Source organism: Macrosteles quadrilineatus, unplaced genomic scaffold (assembly GCF_028750875.1).
Source record: "Macrosteles quadrilineatus isolate MER2022 unplaced genomic scaffold, UCM_ALF_1.0 Scaffold_3__2_contigs__length_128488019, whole genome shotgun sequence".
NCBI classification, from domain to species: Eukaryota; Metazoa; Arthropoda; class Insecta; order Hemiptera; family Cicadellidae; genus Macrosteles; species Macrosteles quadrilineatus.
In genome coordinates this window covers 1,469,785-1,476,249 of record NW_026542596.1, presented here as the reverse complement: position 1 = coordinate 1,476,249, position 6,465 = coordinate 1,469,785, and the positions used below count along the sequence as shown (strand labels likewise).

The 6,465-nt window shown below is 34.7% G+C and overlaps 1 long non-coding RNA gene across 1 annotated transcript; it reads right to left on the bottom strand.

Moving 5' to 3' along the window:
• On the bottom strand, positions 1-2,206 carry LOC128988751 (uncharacterized). The gene is made up of 2 exons (XR_008490429.1): positions 2,026-2,206; positions 1-115 (listed from the first exon to the last, which is right to left on the bottom strand). It is a non-coding gene; the product is annotated as an uncharacterized LOC128988751 (long non-coding RNA).
• Positions 2,207-6,465: the final 4,259 nt, after the last annotated feature.

Genomic DNA, 6,465 nt, shown 5'->3' with positions numbered 1-6,465 from the left:
AAGTTTAAACGTTTATATTGTTTGACAGTTATACTTTATAAAGTTATAGAATCCGTAATATCATGTTTCATGTTATTTCAATCTCTACGGTTAGAGGGGTTCATAATAAGATTACCTGAAACAAACATAGTATTCAGTAAACTTAATTATGAAATGGCATACAAGATACTTAATGATACTGAAGGTGTAGATTTGCTCTCCTGAAATAAGTAAATCGTCCTATTCATCCACGATCCCGAGGTAAATCATTTAGGATCCTGAATACTCCCATTTATCGATAAGGATTCTATAGAACCGACCATATAATTTTATCAAATTTGCACTATCATTTTCCTTTTTCCAATATTATTTATTCTATATTATAAATACAATCGTTTAAGGTCTTCGCAGGTAGTTCCCATTAAATATATTATCAGTACAGTATCAGGGTCAAGAATGTACCCTGCACAATATACCAAGGGCTGATATTTTGGTATATATTGTGGCTGATTGTTAAATTTACACAAAACTATCTGATTTCTTTCAGCAAAGGGATCCCTCCAACACGACGGAAGTTCTCACATCATAAAAAAATAAAAAAATGTTGTTTCTAGATAATTGTATGTACATTTTTAGTTGGACTTTGGATAAGCGAGTCATCGAATTACCGCAAATCCAAAAGTAATTGGCGATTGGTGTGATTCGAACCCAAGTCTCGAAAATTGCAACTTTACGCTCTAGTTATTGGATCATTGGAACCCTTTACACCTCAACCACTAAACTACTGGTAGTATAGATAGTGCGTTGAACAAAAACCTGCATCAAGGTATATTTTAAAAACTATTTAGAAGTTTGAATTGTATTGACTGTTTATGAAAAGTTAGCTGGCTACAGAAGCAAATTATGCTCTTTAGACTGCATTACACTTACAATACAATTATATTGCGAAACGTCTAGTTAAGACACTTCTTAGCTATTCAAGAACCTTTCTTGGAAGAGTGCATCTTACACCCTGGGAAAACCCATGTGGGGGTCACAGGGGGTCATGTGGGGGTCGCAGGAAAGAAAAACGCACTAACCATCGAGTATACAGCTTATAGGCGATCAAAAACTGGCCCCAAAGATCCACTATCCATATGTTCCCTTTCTATATCATCTAACAACCGTACACATGTTTGCTAGGAGGTAAACATTCCTGCATGCGCCCTGACAAGTCTCGTAAACTACGATTGGACGCTACGCCACCGCTAACGTGAAACTGACAATTGTTCATTGCATAATTACCTCTGTCCGCGAACCCAGAATCCTCTTCCATGGCCGCGGTATGAAGGATGGGTGTATATAAGTCGTCGATGATTGTTGATGAAAGCAAAGCTATGAATCCTTGAGTGGAATCTACCAGAAGGTTCTGGGTAGTTGCTCTTGATATTTCCTCGAACTTTACCATTACACAGCACAATAAACCACAGCAATAAAGAAAAAAAATATTTACATTTTGAAGAACGTGAAATGGATTTAGGATATACGAATTGAGAAAACTGTGTTCTAATGGTTGTTAGATGAATGATGGATGTTAAACGATGTTTACAATGGCATTAGGATTTATAGATAATAGCTACAAAGTTCAACAAGAGAGTAATTTTCTTTTCAGTTCATGATTTACTAGTAACTTAAGCAATAGCCAGTTATGAACAAATAAAATCATAGCCTAATGAGTTGTTTACCTCCAGTTATATGCATTCTACCCCAAAAGGGTAAGATCTGTGTTTAGAATCTAAGTTTTGTCATTTTGGCCATCTACTAAACACAGGTGAACGTTAGAAAAACCAATGGTCTGGACGTAGACTGTAGAAAAACACAAGACACAAAGAATACAAATTAAAAATACGACCATCTAATAAAAAATTATTGAAAGTAGCCCCAATAAACACGGCATGAAATTTGATATAACTCGATAAAATAAATAAGTGTGGCTAACATAAAAAATTTTAAGTCTACTTGTGAAGCCCAGCAAATAGTTAGGATAAATTGTAGACAGTAACTAACCAATTTCATTTTCCCCATCGACCTCTGCGACGGCCATATTGTCGTCGGGCGACGCTGAAGGAACCAAGGGGGTCTTTCTGGTAATCCTCCGAGGCCTGCGGGGCGGCGCCTACCATCGCCAGGAGGGCGAAGCCCATCAACAGCAAGATCCAGAGGATGTTCATTCCAAGACACTACTCGAACTACTAATCCTTTTTGAAGTAAACGTATGTGAAGAGAACGTGTATTAATTGACCTTCACGAAGGCATCATAGTACTAACGCATTTAAAAAACTAGTTCCGGATGCAATTGCGCAAGTGTTTTTAAAATTGTTTATGTTGTTTCGTAAAGAATTGCAATCAGGACTTTGTTTTTGTTGTCCCAACGTCAAAATATTACAATTATTGCTCAAGTGTTTATATAAGTGTATAGAATTGAATTACTACTGATGACATTTAAATCTACTTTAGATGGGTACTGAAATAGACATCCCACCTTTTTTTACCAGTTGTAGCCAGTGTTTCATTTAACAATATCATAGTTTAATGAGCTCCATTGGAGTTTGCTACAGTCTAAATAAACTAAAATGTTCCCATCGTTTTTGGTACCGTACTATGATAGTTGAAGTGACATAGAAAGGACATGCTATAGTTTACAATTGGTTGTCCTTAAAATTACGTATTTCGTCAGAATTACTTGGTTTCTTCGTCATATTCTTTCGGTTCAATTAAAACAAGTTCATTTTGTCTAGTTTTTCACGGTAATTATCGCTCCATAAGCTCAAATCAAATCAAAATCTCTTAATTCCTGAATAATGTTACATGTTGTTAAAATTGTCTATGTACAGGAAAAATAATTCCCAAGTAGAATATCCGTCTGTGTTTGGGAATGAGTTGCTAATACAGCTATACACAGGTCCATAAACATTCAGGAGTACTTAGACACTTAATGATGATAGTAAATAAAAATAAAATATATATATATATATTAACAAGATGAAAAGAAAAAATCCTACCTGCATCGAAACATCCAAAATTCTATTTTAGTGATTGTAAGTGGTATATAGCAATGAAGAGAAGCAATGAAGCTCCTTATTTGGAGCAATTGAAAAGATTATCATCTAATTTTCTCTATGTCTCAATGAATTTTCCTTTCCGAAAAGACTTGTTCATTTGCCCAATCTGTAACCATTAATGTAATTTAAAAGTATTTGAGTCACTTAAATAGCATATTTTTGCTTGTCAATGTATACATAGCCTAATACTTGAATAAAGATAATCATAATGGTAATTACTTTTTGACACAAAGTTAAAATCGTTGAGAATACTTTATCCATCAAATACATAATTTGACATATCAGATCGGGAGAACTAAAAACAACACGTGAATTCTTTGCAAACAATATTGGCATTCTGTTAAAATTGGCAAGTATTGCGCCGTACGGTATAAGCTCACTCTAAAAACTAAAACCAGATTCAGTGTTTGTTCTGTTGCAATTCTTTTATTTCCCCTTCACAAGACCTAAAACTGTTATTTTTCAAAGGAAATAGTTATTTGTGTAACTAGTGGGCAAAGTGGCACTTTGCTGCACACGAGAGCAATGTTTGTTCGGAATGATCTCGAGTGCAGCAAAGGCCTTTTGCACTCGTGTTACACATTATATTTTTCCTACAGTCGCTATAAAACAAATAAATAGTTAGTCTTTCAAACACTATACAACACGTTTTTAGGTTCAGCTGGCAACACAAATAGGTGCCCTAGAGAAAGTAGTACCCGGTCCGTATCACTCCGCTATTTTTCCTCGGCAAGAAATGTGCTCCGCGTTTGGAGAATATAGTTCCGTATGTTTTTGTAATTTAAAGTGGTTTCCACGCCTAAAAAAATGCTTTAAAGGTATTTTCTTGTTTATTAAGATCGTATGAATGTTTTAAAAACGTTTAAAAGAAAAGTCCAGAAAGTTCAGAAATACCGAAACTATAAACACGAAATGACAGGTTAAATCGTAGTTATAATAGTAAATCAGCTGCTCATAGTATTATTATTAGTGTTGCCAGCCTATTTCCAGGCGTACACAGATTACGTTCATAATAGAACCACGCTGTTTGGTGTTGTTTCGTTGGAATCCTGATGTGCGGCAAAGTATAAATATGCAGCAATTGAAGCTTTATGTACTATAAACAGTACAAGGAAGCCAACTTTGTCGGGTGACTGTAGTTAAAAGCATTTTTGCTCAAAATATGTATCTAGAAATTCGAATAAATGTTAGGCAAGAAGATGGAACTATATGCCATAATTGAGATAATTTATCGTAGTTATGATTTGTAGTATATGAGAGAAAGTATCAATTTGCATATTATTTTATTCTCAAAACTGCATATTCTCAATGGGAAATGCGTTCAAGTAAATTAATTAGGTAAAAATATTACGCCGATCTACTTTATATTCACTGTTTTGTATTGTCAAGGTTTTCTTCCTATGGAATATCGATGAGAAGTTACAGTTCTCTTTATTGTTTTGTCAGTTTGTAATTAGCTGGTGAAGCTTAACTGTTTAGGATTTTTTGGTTGGAAATTATATATTTTTCAAAGCCACTTTTGGGTGTAGTTCATACTATTCAGAAATGAAAAAAAGCTTAAACAGATTTCTTAGTGAGGGAAATTATCATGTATTTGATAACTCCTGCTTTGAACCTTGTCCAGACGTAATGAAACTATGAAATAGAGTTTCCTGAAATTGCCTTTTATGTATTACAAGAGCATATTATCAAATATGACGAAAGTCTAGTATTTATTATGTTGCTAAACTACTATACTCAACTCAAATAGAACTGGTGGGTGATGGTAATGTTTTTAAATAGGCCAGCTGGTATTAGTCAACCACCTATTATATGTCAGTAGGCTATAAAATTTACCCTATTGATATTTTATAGTGAAATTAACAACTGTTTTTATTTTATTTTTGCGTCATGTCATTACAATGTCATATGTATATTTTATGTAAAGGAACTGTCCAAATCCTGGACAACTTACTAATCAACTGTATATATATTAATGAATAGCATCATTTGGTACTCTAATGACAATAATGACATGTAGGCCTAGATTCGTTCCCGCTCGGGATCGAACCAGCAACCATTATGTTACCGAGGCAGAATGGACAACCAAGTTAGAGACAATTTTGTGACATGACAGTTTGTTTTCTTGAACGTTGCCACAAATATAATATTCATGCCGCAGGTTTTACCCGATGTTGGAGGTGAAATGCGCCCCGATGTCAGAAAGGCTCTATCAATTCACGTGCAGAATTGTGCCCCGGAGGTCTCAAGATATAACCTCTATTTATAACATTCGATTGTCGACTTACGTGACAAAAATCGCTATATTTCTTTGAAATTTCTAACTTATGGAATAAAATCATGTTGATATCACTTTTGGCTGATTCTGTTTCTATGTAAACCTTATTTTTACGAGTGCATGTAAAATATAATTGTTGAATAAGTATTATTGCTATCATTTTTTAAACCTGTTTTTTAACTCGATGCCACTGTAAACTGAATTCAGACCACAACCCCAAACAAATAAGTAAATTAGCATTGTGTATATTCCGTACTATACGTTTTGACTCGGGGGTTAAGAACCCAAGCTATATCACAGAAAAGAGTAAATCCAACCATCGAGTAAATAGAACAGTGTATAAGAGATCTCTTACCACAAAATCCACACAATATTTTGTGTTTTATATAGCCAAGTATAAAGATAAGTTCTACTTCTGGGGACAAAAAGGATCAAGTTGACTCCATAGTCCTGCCATGTTTCCACACCATTAAGCCTAACTTGAAGCGTTTATGGGACTAGAGCATTACAATTGCTTGGACCAAATCCAGTGATCTTCTTACATGATTAGGTTCTCTCCAATAATTTGGGAGGGTAACCTTTTGCAAATAATTTGTTTAATAGATATTACATATGATTTATGTCCTTCCTTTCACAAATTCTAGGGCACTAGGCTATATTCCCGGGAACGTTTTACACATTTCTTCCAACTAGGCAAAGAGGGTCGCAACATTCTGGTGATTGGCAGGATTTGAACCTCCTGTGCTCTACTATCCATACCACTCCCACAGCTGACAATAATTTGATAACTATAATCTGTTCACAATTTTTAGGCCGTCTGAGGCGAAGTTCCCCCACCACTATTTTGTACTTAATGTATGTTGCTTATTCATCTGTTAAGCTATTATTTTAAAGGTAAGGATATAGTGGAGGGGATATATTTCTTCCCCTAAATATTATGAACGAAATAGGCTGAACAAACAATGTGGAAATATACTTGACTTTCAAGCCTAGTATAGGCTTTAAGAATTTTACCTACGACCGTTTTTTAAAGTAGCCATTTCAGTTCGGTTCTTAGAATTGAAAAGTTTCACTTAACAGCTGTTTACTTTCATAACAGCATAGTTT